Source organism: Thermobia domestica, chromosome 7, assembly GCF_964235325.1.
Source record: "Thermobia domestica chromosome 7, izTheDome1.hap1.1, whole genome shotgun sequence".
NCBI lineage: Eukaryota > Metazoa > Arthropoda > Insecta > Zygentoma > Lepismatidae > Thermobia > Thermobia domestica.
Genome location: NC_137460.1, coordinates 251,289,226 through 251,307,099, shown reverse-complemented (window position 1 = coordinate 251,307,099; position 17,874 = coordinate 251,289,226).

Below are 17,874 nucleotides of genomic sequence, written 5' to 3'. Positions count from 1 at the left end.
TTGACAATTTACTTAATGCCATAGGTAGGAAGTTCAACGAGTCAATGAACGTCAGATTATTCAACGTTAAACTCAGTATCTTGGTCCCATTTAATATGACGTCAGGTCTCCATTGACATTGTTCGACCATGGTCTTTAGGATAAAATGTCCATCGTAGCCCTTAGCGTTGTGCGCGACACAGAAAATCCTATTTATATTGGGACGACGTTCCCGCAAGTACTGGAGAAAATTATAAACTGGATCCTCTCCTTGGAAAATATGCTGGCGCTGACCACACGTGCTGCAAGACTGCTGGATATTATTGTTTTCAACACATGTGTAACATACTTGTTCTGCAACCAATAAATTTGGAATGTGTACATACGTATTATCGCCAATATTCGTGTCCTGCATAGATTCTATATCATAGAATATCAACAAGGCTTTCTTTGCGTGCATGAGTGAAGGAACACCAGGTTTCAAGCATTGTCGATCGGGAAGCATAAAACATTGATGGGATCCTGGAACAATCTTCTTACAAACATTGCAAAAGATCTCATTGCATTCATGAATGCGTTGTCCTGTATGCACAAAAGAATATACTCTGTAGCATTTAGTACATTGCTGCACCATTTTGCATACAGGTTCCCCACGATGATATACAATATTACGATGATTATTAAAACATTGTTCCCCATAAAATTGACGATTGCAGTCGTTGCACAATATTGGCGTTTGGTTCTTGTCGCATAGAGGTCTCTGTAGACATTTGGAGCATGTTACAGGACAATTTTTCACATGTCTGTTACGATGATCATACTTTTTATGGCACGCCTCACAGTAGAACTTGGTTGCAAAACAAGCAGTTAAAGATTGGATGATGTCAAAATGGCCAGCCAAACAAATTAAATTTATGGGAGTGCGATTTTCATCGTTGGGCCCCTCGTACATGATGTCACGACCTGAGAAACTGGTATACACTGTAATTTTATATTCTTTGAGGTATGCCTGGAATTGTCGTATTTCATTTACACTGGCACCATGATCCAAATTCACTCCTGCATTTGCACATAATGCATTCACTTCATCGTCCACAACACATTTTGATTGATCTTGATACTGCTTATGTCGTTTCACATCTACATTCTTGTATTTTTTCAGGCCAATAGCAATAACAAGGGCGTACGCCAGGCACCTTGAATCTTGATTTTTTACACGTACAATCCCTCGCTTGCAACGTAACAATTCTTCATTTTGAAGTATTCCTTGTGCTAAACGATCTCCATATCCGTAGCCACGTGGAATATCCACACGATGAAAATGAACGGTGAATGGCTCGTGCAGGAGAAATGCATTGTTACTTTGTAACACTCTTTCGAACGAGGCCCACATCGTTTCCAGTGTCAGGTTTCGTGCTTGGCGAAAACTCACCCAAAACGGTTTATTCGTGTTGCGTGGCGATATTACGGATAAACCAACCATCGCCTCATCGTCGACATTGGCTAACAAATGGTCCAGCATTGCTTGGAAACTGTTATGTACATACTGTATGATATCGGTTCCTACGGGCGGTGCGTTGAATTGAATTTCGAGCATTCTGCCCTCAATGTTAAATCGTCTATAATGACGCGTGATTTCATTGCGAACAATAAAACCCGATTCGGCCATGTTAATAAAAGGAGAAAACAAACAAACAGGTACGGTAAAACAAATATGTAATGTGGGGAAAAAAGGAATTATGCAGCGTGAATTTACTACAAAAGAAAAGAAGAAAGAAAAATCTTAATCACTTGATAAACAGGAAATCATAACATTCATGATAAATTCTTAACTAAGCAATTCATGTAAAGGTCCTGAGTTTGATTCCTGACGGTGGCGTTCAGAATCTCATTATGAAAGCATATGTACTAGAAATCAAAGTTTTTTTAAAAAATAATTATGTTACTGAAATGAGTATTTTATTGCTGTCAAACTCGAGAGCACTACATCAGCATGTAACTGACCTACCATTCTATAGTGATAAAAAAAGAATGCATGAATGAATGAATGTTTCATCAGTACTGAGATGTGACAAAGTACGCGTAAGCATTTTTTCTACTCACAACGACCTTTAAATGATGCGTTTGCAAGTTGAAGAGACTCATCAAGCATTAACGATACACATACGTAATTGTCAAAACAAAATCTGTATAGCGTATTTTTTTTTTATTATTGTGACTAAGCGGTTAGCGTACATGGTTCGGACGTGGAAGGTCCTGGTTCAAGCCTCGGTGGTTTGCTTTTCCACGTCGGGGTCGATGTCAAGCCTTTTCTGTAATTTAATATTCTCACGCGTTATCATACATTCTTTTCAAAACTAAGCTAAATGGTTGACGTACACGCCTCATAATACATAAACGTACATAAATCGTCTATAATGACGAGTGATTTCATTGCGAACAGTAAAACCCGATTGGACCATGATTAAAAAATGAAAACAAACAAACAGGTACGGTAAAACAAATATGTAATGGGAAAAAAGGAATTGAGCAGCGTGAATTTGAGTTGATTTTTTGATTTTTTAGTTTAGCGTCCCTTTCAGTAGCGAGGCTATATGAGACGTGGACCTACTGATTAACGTGGAATCCGAACCACATGAGCTCCCCGCCGGGAATCGAACCCGGGTCTCCCACGCCAAAGGCGCGTATGCTAACCGCTTAGCCCAGGAAATCATAACATTCATGATAAATTCTTAACTAAGCAATTCATGTAAAGGTCCTGAGTTTGATTCCCCTGGCGGTGACGTTCAGAATCTCATTATGAAAGCACGTGTACTAGAAATCAAAGTTTTTTTTTAAATAATTATGTTACTGAAATGTGTGTTTTATTGCTGTCAAACTCGAAACCATTACATCAGCATGTAACTCAGTGGTGCCCACCCCCCCTCATGTCCATGACGCCCCCCCCCCCTCAATTGTCTATCCGTAGGTGTTCTTCCATGAAAAAAATATTTTCGATTAATTTTTACACCTCCTCAAACACATTTATATAGATTTTTAACCCCCCCAAATATTTCAATGACGCAGTTTGCGTCATAGCCCCCCCCCCTTGTGGGCACCCCTGTGTAACTGACCTACCATTCTATAGTGATAAAAAGAATGCATGAATGAATGAATGTTTCAACAGTACTGAGATGTGATAAAGCACGCGTAAGCATTTTTTCTACTCACAACGACCTTTAAATGATGCGTTTGCAAGTTGAAGAGATTCATCAACCGTTAACGTAACACATACGTAATTGTCAAAACAAAATCTGTATAGCGTAAAAACTTTTAACCACATATTCATACACTCGTGGCTAAGTGGTTAGCGTACATGCTTCGGATGTGGAAGGCCCTGGTTCAATCCTCGGTGGGTTTGCTTTCCCACATCGGATCGCTGTCAAACCTTTTCTGAAATTTAATATTCTCACGCGTTATCATACATTCTTTTCAAAACTAAGCTAAATGGTTGACGTACACGCCTCTGGCCCATGTTCAATCTCGGGCGGTTGCTCGAATATCACGTTAAACTGAAGGGGCCGCTAATGCTTTCAAAGGGTATCGAACCATATTATTCTCAGGCATAGTTTCTGAAATTTTGTAATGTATTCTTTTCAAAACTAAGCGCACACATCTTTGGCCATGGCTCAATTCCCGACGGGTGCTCGCTGAAGGGGCGCTAAACCATATCATTTATCGTGCTTACTTCTAATGTGTGGGGTTCCTGATTCGTACTCCCACTTTCCCATTCCACTAATTTCTTCATAGTCTAAATATTTCGTACTAAAAGTAAAACAGTGTATGAGTGATCCACCCCCACAAATATAAAATAAAAATGATTTTGGAATCTTGGGTGACTCACTGAACTTACCTCAAATTCAATGAACAAAAAGTCGGTGCAATGAAGCTTCTTAAATGAAGACACTTTTCAAGAACAGATCTTCTTCACACGATAGTTGAGAGCGATGTAGGATTTGAAAAATGAAATTTAGATTTTTATTTAGGTCGTTGTGAAAACGATGTCACCGTCAGCCAATCAGAAACGAGGAAATTTATAAAATGACATCACAACGAACCAATCAAAACGCTCGCTGCTTTTGTCATGAATCACGAACGAAAACGATGTGTAACAATCGATCGTGACGTCATTCAAGTTTCTCAATAGTTACAACATCTAGTATCACAGTTCTGATCCCAAAATGCTTTCTGTCAGGATCATGTCACTACTTGTCGTAACTGTGACGACATTTCATTTTCCTCATATTCCATACGAGAATGTCAATGTTTGCTTTTTTTTCATGAATCATGCTGACACGTTCGTAGTAAAACTAAAGTAATGCGATCCGCTGACGTTTGCATTTTTTCAATCATATGTACTTCTATGTCGTCACACAAAGAAGTCTATCATCATTTTATTTTAATCCACGTTACACTGTCAGATTTATTTTCTTAAAGTATATGTGTATCCTTTTCAAGAACCATGGTTCGAAACCCACCAAGCATAATTAAATCCGAATTCATTCATAGCTAAGCGGTTAGGATACACATCTTTGGTTTGAAAGACCTGAGTTCGATTCCTGGAGAAACATTTCTTAGGATTTTTCAAAAACTTGGTTTCAATTTCTAGTTCGAAAATTTTAAAAGTTTAGTTCGATAAAAAGTTTGATTTGAGAAGCGTTACACTGTCAGATTTATTTTCTTAAAGTATATGTGTATCCTTTTCAAGAACCATGGTTCGAAACCCACCAAGATCGATTAAAACCGAATTCATTTAAGCGGTTAGCATACACATCTTTGGTTTGAAAGACCTGAGTTCGATTCCTGGAGAAACATTTCTTAGGATTTTTCTAAAACTTGGTTTCAATTTCTAGTTCGAAAATTTTAAAAGTTTAGTTCGATAAAAAGTTTGATTTGAGAAGTGTTACACTGTCAGATTTATTTTCTTAAAGTATATGTGTATCCTTTTCAAGGACCATGGTTCGAAACCCACCAAGATCGATTAAAACCGAATTCATTTAAGCGGTTAGCATACACATCTTTGGTTTGAAAGACCTGAGTTCGATTCCTGAAAAAAACATTTCTTAGGATTTTTTCTTAAACTTGGTTTAAATTTCTAGTTCGAAAATTTTAAAAGTTTAGTTCGATAAAAAGTTTGATTTGAAAATTTTTAGATGTGATTTACATCTTTAGTTCGAAACTTTTGTTTTTAAAAATGTTTTAGTTCGACAAAATTTTGTTTCAATTTTTTAGTTCGAAATTTTTTTTGGGTTCGAAAATTTTTTGTTTGAAACTTTTTTGTTTCAAAATTTTTTAGTTCGAAATTTTTTTTTTTTGGGTTCGAAAATTTTTTGTTTGAAACTTTTTTGTTTCAAAATTTTTTGTTTGAAAATTTTTGTTTAAAATTTTTTTAGGTAAAAAAGCTGGTAATCATCTTATCTGTCAAAGAGAACGATAATATTTAAGGTAAACTTCAGTACAATATCATGATACCAAAAAAGGGTTACTTAAGGAGGAGGTTGAACCCTTCATGGGAACTTTACGCATAACCATTAAAAAAAAATCCCGGTCTAGGATGGATCGCCGTCATATCGCTCTGTATTTCCCTCATGGACTGGGGGGTGGGGTGGTGTGGGGGTAAGATCATGTGACTTCTATCCACCAATCAAAATTGAGGTACCAAAACACGCATCTTACACATAAAATAAAACAAATAAGTAAGGGGTTTTCCCATGTAACCTGTTCACTGTGTGGTGGGTCTAAGATCATGTGACCTCTGTCGGCCAATCAGCATCGAGGTACCAAAGGACTCATCTTACCCATAAAAAGGGAACGAATTTTAAAAATCCCAGGGCTTAAGATCACGTGACCTCTATCAACCAATCAGAATCGAGATACCAAAGTATACATCAGAAAGGACACCCTAATTTCAAAAATCCTAGGACCTAAAATCACGTGATCTCTATCATCTAATCAGAATCAAGGTACCAAAGCACTCATCTTACCCGTAAAAGGAAACGAATTAGTAATGGATTTCCCCGCAAGGGTAAAACATGACGTCATACCATGTGACCTGTTCAGCGTGTAGCGGGTCTAAGATCATGTATCGTAGTACCAAAGTACTCATCAAAGAGGATACCCAAATTTCAAAACCCAGGGTCTAAGATCATGTGACCGCTATCAACCAATCAAATTCAAGGTACAGGATTCATCTTACCCGTAAAAGGGAACGAATTTCAAATATCGCAGGGTCTAAAATCACGTGACAGCTATCAACCAATCAGAAACACACATCTTACCCGTAAAAGGGAACAAATTTCAAAAATCCCTGGTGAGGGATTTCCCCACAGGGTGACTCATGACGTCATACCACGTGACCTGAAAATTTGAATTTCCCGCGTGGGCGGGGCCTAACGTCACGTGACCTCTCTCAGCCAATCAGAATCGAGAAAATTTTTGCTGACTCGGCTCGATATAACGGGGCCACTACTACTTCACGGGTCTGACTGTTTCCAGGTAGTGAAATTCTTATCCAGTTTTATCACTGTTTCCTAATAACAAATATATCACAAGGTTTGTTGCAACCCAAACGGGAAAGAACTAACTGTGGTAAGATACTTTGTTCTAAAAGCGGAGTTCAATTTCCGGCAAGAGCTCATGTGGTTTGGATCCCACGTTAAGCTGTAGGTCCATATCTTGTATAGCCTCCCTGCTGAACCGGACGCTAAAATCAAATCAACTACAACAACTAATAACAGACATTCTAGAAAGAGCTCCAAAGAGCATTTTCTTTCTAATAAACTTTTTTTTTTGGCGTATGAAAGAGAACAAACAAAAACGTATAATAACAAGCATTCTGTTAAAATCTTCCGAATTACTCAGAAACCTAACAAAACAAAACAAAACAAATTGATGTAGTAACTTCTACCAAAAATAAGTTCAACCACGCAAATTAGGCTATTTTTTAGCATTATTGAATTTGATCAGTTGCTACATTTGCTAATGAAATGTTAACGTTACATGTTCTCCCTGAAATTTATGCAAAGCAGAAAATATCTTGATCAAATATCCAGCTTTAGATATGTCGATTTATATAAAAATATCGGCAAACAGGAGTTGGTTTAGTGAGACACTCCCGGGATTTATTCTTGCCAGCCGGCGTGCTTCCGTTTCCTCCCACATTATCATTCCGCCAAGTCTATCATCATAATTCACTTCCCTTAATCATCGTCTTCCTTAGTCTACAGGGCATAATCGTTGGACATAGTGGAAGGCGCGTAGACTCAGTGGTAGAGGGTTTACATTTGGTGCTTCGGATCTCTGGTTGGATCCCAGCTCGCTCCGTGTTGACTTTGTGGTGGACAAACGCCGTGCTCGTGGGTTTTCTCGGGGTTCTCCCGTTTCCTCTCACTTTCTTCATTCCACCATTTCACTCATCTCTCATTATCACCGTCTTCTTTAGAATAACCGGCAGAACCGTGGGACGTAAAACAAAAATTTCATTTCATTTCTTTCGTTAAACGAAAAACTGAAAGAGTTAATTTCATATTCTCCTGATTCCAATTAACTTCGTTTAATAGGGATGATCGAAAAGCCGCAAAGAAAATATACGCCATATTGAATCGAAATTGACTCAATATGGTTAAAGTTATTTTTAAAAATATTTTATTATAATATTTAAATAATGAAGTTTCGAAGTTCAGAGGAACTTGGTCTCTTTATGCGCTTATCCATTGCGAATTTCACCCACAACCAACTCGAATGATGCGGATGGCCTAAAGTAAAAATAGGCTATGTTTTGTCTAAACAAATGATCTTTACGTTGTTTTGCCTATGCAAAAAATATTTTTGTATGTATATGTGCAAAGGGTGAGTGTTTTAGCATTCACCCCTTATTCTTGGTAGAGTTAAATCCCAAACAATAGGATTATGCCAATTTTCATTAGAATGAAACAAAAACAATAAAATATAGTTGTTGAACAGACAAAAGGGCGCAAATACTCACAAATGTTAGTAGAGTCGAATTGTAGCGCTAGTTTCAAGTTTAAGTAATGTTGTGCATTGTAGAAGTGAGCGAAGTTTTTTTTTAATTTGTCTTTGATCAATTTCACTATGTTTCATAAAATTGGGATTTGATGAACCCATAATTAGTCGCATGCGGAATTTTGTTCCGCACTTTTACGTTTTTATTTTTATTTTCCTTACTTTCGATCGTATGCTTTTGAACGTTTGTCTAGCTGTCTTTTAAAGCTTCATGATTAAACAACAAAACATATTTGCATTGTTGCCCAAGCCACTAGGGAATATTTTGATATTTATTTTGGAGTGATACATTTTGCGGAGCAAAGTTCCGCGCGCGACTAAATAATTACCCCCTTTTCTCGTACAAATTTTATGCTTTCTTTCAGTTTATTGTTTTTAGCCGACAACAATTAAGCGATTCGGTGACTACAAAACATATCACAAGCAAGCGTCACCACCATGTTTTAAAATTTATTTTACAAAAACATATTTTCAGGTGCAGTTCATTTGTAAGCAACGGAACTTATAAGCGGTTCATATGTGCATTGTGCGCTCTGAAAATAAATACATAGAGAAGAAAGTCAGTCTTTTCTTTCAAAATGGATCATCATGAACGTGATGTGGACAGAATTAGAAACATGTTGCTGGAAGTTCTGGCTGAAGACGACAATTTAGATGTTCCGGATATGGAAGATGGTGATGAAGAAAATATCATTGAAGAAAGCGACCATATCTCTGCCAGTGAAGAATCAGTAGATGAAGGTGAAGTGTTGCCACAAACAGATCATGTGGAACCACTCTCAAATACTACTGCACGGGGACTATATCTTCTAGGAAAGGACAATGTCACTAAATGGTACGCACATGCTCCACGGCAAATCATACGAATAAGTCAGAATATTTTGACCCATTTACCAGGAGTCAAAGGACATGCTAAAGAAGCGAAAACGCCGAGCGAATGTTGGAGTTTGTTCTTTAGTACGTCTATGCTGGAGAAAATCGTTGAATTTACAAACCAGTGGATTGAAACACATATGGACGCCTATAGCAGAGAAAGAGATGCTCAAAATACTAATATAACAGAAGTAAAGGCCTTGCTGGGCCTTCTATATCTTGCAGGAGGACTGAAGTCATCTCATGCTAATCTGGACTATCTCTATGCAAAGGATGGGACTGGAATTGAATTCTTCCCAGCAATAATCTCTCTTAGGAGACTGAGATTTCTCCAACAAGGTCTTCGTTTTGATAACAAAGTTGACAGATACGAGAGAAGAAAGTTTGACAAGTTTGCGCCTCTTCGAGATATTTTTCAAGAATTCAACTTGCACTGCAAAAATAGCTATTCTGTTGTGGAATATACCACAACTGACGAAATGCTTGAGCCTTTTCGAGGACGATGCAGTTTCCGTGTTTATATGAAGTCTAAATCAGCTAAGTATGGAATCAAAATATTTGCTTTGTGCAATGCAAGATTATTTTATGCTCTCAACATGGAGGTATATGTTGGTCAGCAACCCGATGGACCATTTCAGACGAACAATAGACCCCATCAGATAGCACTCAGGCTAGTAGACCCTATAACCGGAACAGGAAGAAATGTCACTACTGACAACTGGTTCAGTTCCTTACCACTGGCTGAAGATCTACAAAAACGTGGACTGTCTCTAGTTGCCATTCTGCGGAAGAATAAAAGAGAAATCCCTGCAATATTTACTGAAGGCAAGCGACGTGAGGAATGCAGTAGTTTGTTTGGTTACGGTGAAAACATGACTCTCCTTTCGTATGTACCGATGAAAAATCGAGTGGTTATTCTTATCTCTTCCATGCACTTTTCTGATGATATTGATGAATCTTCCGGAGAAGCCAAAAAGCCAGAAATGTTAACTTTTTACAATGTAACAAAAGGAGGTGTAGATCAGAGATGCAAGGGCTCGGAAAAAAACCGGCTTTTTTGAAAAAAAACTCGGTTTTTTCTGCTTTGCTTTTTTGCTTCGGAAATTTTGGGCTTTTTTCAAAATACTGCTTTAAATTGATAAAACAGACTTTGTATCGCTTCTCTATAACACAAAAAATCATTTAATTAGTGGTTGATGCTGATAATAATATAAAACATCGAAAACAAACTATGAATTTCGAAAAAATATTTCAAACAATTTTTCTTCAACATATTTACATTATGAATTCCACAGGATTAACCAATGTATATAATAAGAATTTTTTAACCTCCTATATACAAAAGTAAGCAGAGTTGGCAAGAACCGTGGTTGTTTTTGAAAATGCCAAAAACCCGTTTTTTGGGGGATGTTTAAACCAGGCTTTTTTGGTTTAAACCAGGCTTTTTTGACTTAGATTTTTTGCTTTATGTATTTATATTATATATTCACAGAAATAGCCTAAGTTTGTTTCGCCTTGATGTTATTATGCAACAGCGGGGTTATGCCGGAAGAACTCCCATAAGCTTAAAGAAGTGCGGTCAGTAAATTTCTTAATTTGGGAATCTCCCGCCCTAGCCATTGGGAAAATCCCGTCATTACTTGAAATGTAAGACAATAACGGGAAAATCCTGTTATTGCTTTGCATGTAAAATTTAAAGGTCAACGTACCATAATCAGTACGCTAAAACTGAGGTATTAAATTACAAACTTAGTACCGGTACGTAGATATCATTGAAAGTCCAATCCAAGCTAATGTTGGAAGCTACGTAGGCAATCGATAAATTTTGCCAATTTCTATCAATATATTTAAGCAATATTGGCTTCTTTATAAAACAACACGCATTTAGGCATGTAGAAATATACAATTTGGTTTGTTTCGTATATTTAGGCTTAACATCCTTACGAAATACCGAGGTTATCAAGGAGAAGACTTTCGCTTAAACTGACATCCGAACCGCTACTTGGGTTACGCATGAAAGAAGGATTGTGGTTCGACCGAGAATTGAACATGGGACACCTTGATTAAAAGGTGAAAGGGAAATGAAACTATTGCAGGTAGTTTGATATCTGGAAACGTCACCATAAAGTTCACACGATTCGCATTTTTCATTCTTTTTATTTTTGTGGTTTAAACCAGTTGTTAAAAAAAAAAAGTTGGTGTAAAACAGCCAACCCTAAAAGTAAACACTTCTTTTTAAAGAATACACAAATAACTAGCAAAATAGTATGTAGTATTTTTACTTCAAAATATTCCATACCCTCTTTTTGAAACAAAATAAAATTAAAATAAAACATAAGAGAAATACTTAGATTTATATGATACACTTAAAGGCTGCACATCTAGAGCTTTTGGTTCTGTATATTCTTGAAATTCTACAGTTAAGTTTTATAGAACCACCATCACAGTTTACCCAATCCTCAAGTTTTCTGAACTTTTAACAAGAGGGATTCAACATATCATTACGGAACTCCCCCCCACCCCCCCAAAAAAGACTACGGAATATATTTAAGTTAAGCAAAATACAACTGCACAACAAACATGACTGAGTGATTAGCTTTTGCGCTTCTATCGGGAAGTCCGGGATTCAACCAGCATTCGACCATTCTGACAAAGCTTTTCTTCATTCCATCTGTGAATGTAGAAATAGTGCGTGTACTGTGAGTTGGGCGACTTCCTTTTTTATTGTTTTTAAATCGTTATTATTACTAATTACCAGCAGTGACGGTTTTGCGAAGGTTAGGGGGGCGGTCTTTCGGACTGAAGCCCGTTCCCCAAAGTTACGGAATGTCTGCAACAAACGAAATATCTATTATTTATACCTTTACTCATAAACTTTAAGCTCCCGTCAAATAAAAATTACGAATGTTTAAAAAAACTAAACATTAGTAAGAAATCCTTCCCAAAATACTTTTCTAAATCCGCCACTGATTCTCAGTATAAAATAATTTTTAAAGTTGTATCCGGAAGATTATTGCTAAACATATAAACGAAACGAAATATTAGTTATGCCTGTACTCATAAACTTCAAGCACTTCCCAAATAAAATTAGGACTTTCTAGGAAACGAAACAATCAGAAAGAACCCTCCTAAAGTACTTTTCTAAATCCGCTACTGATTATTTGTATAAATTGGTATTCAAGGTTGTGTCCGGAAAATTATTGCTAAATCACTTCACAGCTACAGTATAACAGAAATGTGGAAGTACGGTTTGACGGATATATTGAAAAACGTACGCTTTGACGGATAAATAGAAAAACGGGCAAGTTTAACTTTTGCGCTAGAAGCTAGAGTACTAAAAGCTCTTAGAAATGAAACACGGATGACAAACTAGAGAAGAAAAAATATCGATAACTCAAAAGTTAAAATAAAGTTAAATAGCCTCTAAAATTACCCTCAAATACTACATTCTTCATGTTAGCTTTAATTCGTAAAACATGTGCTCCATCCATCTTGATGGTGAATTTCAGAGCGAAATATCACATTCAGGTCATGGAATTTTTATCTAACTATAGAATATACTATAAGAAAGCTATTTAGATAGAAAAATCATGAAGTTGAAAAAGCCAAAATTTCCAAAATTCTCGTTTTTTCCCAAAAAAGCCGGCTTTTTATGTGAAAAAAACCATCGATTCAAAAAAGCCGGCTTTTTTGCATCTCTAGTGTAGATACGCTAGACCAAATGAAAGCTACATATTATGTATCTAGAAGAACTCATAAATGGCCACTAGCTGTCTTCTTTGCTTTGATGAATATCGCCGGTATAAACTGCTTCATAATATTTCAGTCCAGCACACAGAGTAACATGAACAGGAAAGATTTTTTGAAAGTCTTAGCTAAAGATCTTTGCTTGGACAACATGAAGGCACGAGTAAGTCTGCAATATCTCCCTAGAGAATTAAAATCAAATATCCAGGAAAGTATGCAGGAATGCCAGAAGATCCATCTAAGTGTCTGATAAAGTTCCAATTTCAGGGCGTTGTGCTTTTTGCACGAGGAAAGAAAAAAGGAAGACCAAATATTGTTGTGTCAAGTGTCAAAAATTTGTGTGCGGTGTGCATAAAGAAACTGTCACATATTGCAAAGAATGTGTTCATCAAGATAGTGGAGGAAGTTGAAGACAAGGATATGTATGTAGTATGGATATGTAAACCGAGAGGCAAAAGCATAATTTATATGAACGTTTCAAAATACATAAAAACTATATATCTTATCAGGTCTAACTATACACGTTATTGTTTTTGTTATTTGAGAAAAAGCAGAAAAGTTTCTTCATTGTTTAGGTATTTATGTCTAACGTATTTTTATATTAGTTTAGGTCTTCAATAACATAAAACAAATTAAGACGCCTATTAAAACAAATATTTTAACCTAAAATTAAATAAAAATTTTAAAAGACAAATATTACACGAGATTTACTATGTAGTTATTATGCGGAACAAAATTCCGCGCGCGACTAATTAAGTAACTTTTTTTCACGCGACTAGTTAAGTGTTAAATATGTCTTCGCGGAAAAGTTTTCAAATCAGTGATGGATAATTAACTTCCTCGTTATTCACTGACTTCAGCCCCAAGCAGTAAAATATTTGGAAAGGCTTATAGAACATATACTTCATATTGTATTAGCATCTAATCACTTTTACGAATCTCGAGCCGGCTCGGTAGGTTGAGGTGTGCGCTCGGCTCACTTCTCGGCTTGGCTCGGTAGTGACTAAGCCGTGAGCCGAGTCACAAGAGCCGTTGACCACACTGCAATCTAACACCTTAGGCTGCTCAGATACACCCACCGGCTTCCACTGGGCCACTGCGGCCCCTACCTTTGTAACAGTTCGTAGTAATAATCATTATCTTCACCCTCGCCATCAGCTATCGATTTGCGGTGATTAAATTATACATAATATGTATTTTTTATTTATTTATTTACTAAAATATTTTTATAATACAGCCAAAAGAACTCGTCGTTACTAACTTTGTAAAATGTTTATTATTTTCATGAAGCAGAGAGAATATTCTATATGGGTTTAGAACTATCGCTTACTACACTTTTAATTGACAACTAACAGTTTATGTTCATAATTTCTGTCCAATTTCTACAAATTACTCGCAGAGACTATTCAGAGTAAATGTTTTACTTAGGTAATGTTTCATTAAAGTTTAGTCATATGTTAATAAACATTTCAAATATTTATTTCCGTTTAGGATAATAATTAAAAATGAAGTTTCCTTTTTTTATAAAATTCTTTATAATTGTAATACTTTATTTTAAGGACGTAATTCTGGATTATTTGGAATAATTCAAATAAACTAGAATGAAGACGATAATACTAACCAACATTATAAGAACAAAACATTGATGTTTAAGAAATTGACAAAATCAATCTCTTCTAAAAAGTAAAAAGGGAGCGTAGGGGCTTCGAACTGATGATCGTGAATAAAACCGAAATACTGCAGGAGCGTGCGCTAACCATTCACTCTACGAAGGGATGTTAAGGTTTATCCTCTTAGTCAGGGCCGCAACTAAGGGGGGGCAGAGGGGGCACGTGCCCCGGGCGCGTGGTTGGAGGGGGCGCCAGAAAGAAGATAGTATATCAATTGTTTTAAAAATCGCACCCTTTCCCTTGAGAAACTTATTCTAGAGGTTAAAAGAAATGAAAAGTTTACTTGGCCTTTTCCATGGGACCTCTTTTAGAGAGAGAGAGAGAGAGAGAGAGAGAGAGAGAGAGAGAGAGAGAGAGAGAGAGTCTCATCTAAATAGGTGTAATGTCATACATTAAAAACCTAATATTGCATGCATTTGTTCCCTTGGGCGACCACAGAGAATCCGCCCCCCTTTCCTTTTCCTACCACAAGGAGCTGTTTGTCTGTATAATTCCATTGAGTTGAGTTGATTTTAAGTTTAACGTCCCTTTCAGCAGCAAGGCGATATGAGACGTGGACCTACTGATTAACGTGGAATCCGAACCACATGAGCTCCCGCCAGGAATCGAACCCGGGTCTCCCACGCCAAAGGCGCGTACGCTAACCGCTTAGCCACGAAGAAGCTCTAAGTTTAAAACGCTGTTATCAATAGGGGCGGGGGCGAAAAGTTACCGATTTTTGTTGCTTGCTGGTGGTTGAAGAGTTTAGCTCAGACGCGCCCCTGTAATGTTACGCAATTGCTGTAATGTTTTTAAGTTAGAGGGCAGTTTTGTGGCGGAAAAGATAAGTTGCACGCCTCGGTGTATTTAATTGTTTCTTGTACGCCTACCAAGGGATTTTGCGAGTGAAGGCTGTATGAAGTTTTATCTATTAGTTTTGCTTGAGAGCTTTTCGAGGCATTTTGAATTGTTATCTATCAGTCCAACTTATGCTTTATTATGCTTTATTGTTAATTTCAATCATTGTTTTACATTAATCGTGTATAATGTATAATATTTACTATACATTAAATAATCTAAATATCTTGATCTATTTATTAATATTTTATGAAGCAATTTCTTTCATATTTAATGAACTTTCTAGTTAATGCACTGTAAAGAGATATGCTTTGCTCGAATCAGTTTTTTCTATCACTTGTGTGCACCTTCGAGGTGCATATATACAGAAAGAGAAAGTATACAGAAAGGTGCACAAAAAGTACAGAAAGTGCTCAAGTTCGAGAGGTACACATAACAATATAGTGTGGAGTTCTTTTGTGCTTCATTGTTGATGGAAAGTTTTCTTCTTTTCTCCACATCAAAGGATTACACCGAAAAATTTACAGAAATAAAAATAAGCTTTTCATTGTTGCATTGTTATGTTCTCAATGATTTTGCATTATAAATATTTTTTTAAAAATATTAATATAGTATATGTTAATATAGTATATTAATATAGTATATGTTAAACTTGCAGTTAAATAGAATTTCCAAGAATTATGCTATATATTTTAAATTATGCTTTATTTTCTAAAATTATGCTTTATTATTCTTTAAAATTAGTTTCTTCTGGACCCTTAGACAACCACACCCATGTTCAAGGTACCAACCATATGTCTAAATTGCTATTATGCTTTTTATGCTTTTGGGTTGCTCTATTTATAATATACCAGATATTTTCAAGTTTATTTTGTATTGTTTTTATATTTTTAAATGAAAGCTTATGTACAAAATTATTTTTGGGTTTATTAGAACTAAATGTTATTTCAATTATAACTTTATGATGTACTAGAAATTTTCTAGTTTATTTTGTATTAGTTTCTTATTTTAATATGAAAGCGTATGTTCATAATTATTCTTCGGGTTATTAAAACTAAATGTGTTATTTCAATTAATAACTGTATAATGTGGCAGATATTTTCTAGTTCATTTTGTTTTGATTTCTTCATACAACATTAAAACAAAATGTATGTACAAAATTATTCTTAAAACCTGTGAGCACATAACGAATGTAATATATTTTTGTGGTTAAAGTAAGTTTGATTAAAGTACTTAAAAATCGATATAACTGGTTTCATTAAGAATGTTATTTACAGTTGCAATCCATAAGTAAGTGATACTTTTCGACTAAACCTGGGGGGGGGGCGCCGAATTGTGTGTTTGCCCCGGGTGACAGAAACCCTAGTTGCGGGCCTGCTCTTAGTAAACGCATATTAGAAAATCAGTACCAGAAAGTGCCTGATCGCTTCGCGTCTTTTATGGCTTATTTCCTTTTATTTCTTTGTTTACGTATAAAATGTATAATATATATATATTATTAGAGCTGTGCAATATGTATAGCCCTTTCGGGATCCTGGATTTTTGGGGTATTTTTAGACTTTCACTCAAGCAGCTACTGAATCGTTACTCTTTATCCTAGGATCATGGTTCATACCTCATTCTCTTCTAAATGGAGCCGGCTTCCAAATGGTACCGCTTCCATGCTCATACCATATACCAGGAGAGGGAAAAATGATGTAAAGTGAACATTTCGGAGGAAAATTTTTTTCACACTTTGGCCCCCTCTGGAACGGCCCTGTGTGAACGAAGAGGTCTAAAAAATCTAATAAATAGTACTTGGTATACTGAATGTGTGTTCCGAATTTCAAGTTGATATCTTGAATACTAAGGGCGGGAGAAATTTTATCAAGAATTCTCACAATGCCCAAATCACCGCAAAACACCATGATCTCAGGTAAAAAATTTCCTGAGACATCTCTATTTACCCAAGGACTATAATCCGCCAATCATTCTCTTCAGAATTGAACTGCTTTTCAGGCAGTACCATTCACATGTCTCCATCATGTATCTAAGGCGGGAAATTCCCGAGAAAAGGAATTTTTTGGTTTAAATATCTCTTTTTTCAACTTTTCGCCCTTCTGGATCCCCCTGTTTTAACGCAGACATCTGAAAAAATCTGTTAAATACTACTCCGTGGACTGAATGTTTGTGCAAAATTTCAATCTTCTATGTGCAAAAATAAGCCCGCCAAAAATATATATAACGATAATGTCCCCTATTCCCCTATACAGAAGTATATTTTGATAAAAAAAATCCCTGATACATCCCTAATTACCCTAGGACTATAATCCGCCAATCATTCTCTTCAGAATGGAACTGCATGTCAGGCGGTATGACTCACGTGACCCCATCGTGTATCTAAGGGGGAAAATCCCGAACAAATTGATTTTTTTTGGTCTAAATATCCCTTTTTTCAACTTTTAGCAACTCTGGACCCCCTGTTTTAACGCATAGATCTGAAAAAATCTGGTAAATATTACTCGGTGGACTGAATGTTTGTGCAAAATTTCAATCTTCTAGGTGCAAAAGTAAACCCGCCAAAAATAAATATATAGACAATGTAACATAGTCCCGTATACAGAAGGATATTTTGTAGAAATTCCCTGAGACGTCCCTAATTACCCTAGTGTCATATTTTGCTCATCATTCTCTTCAGAATAAAACTACCTTTCAGACGGTATGACTC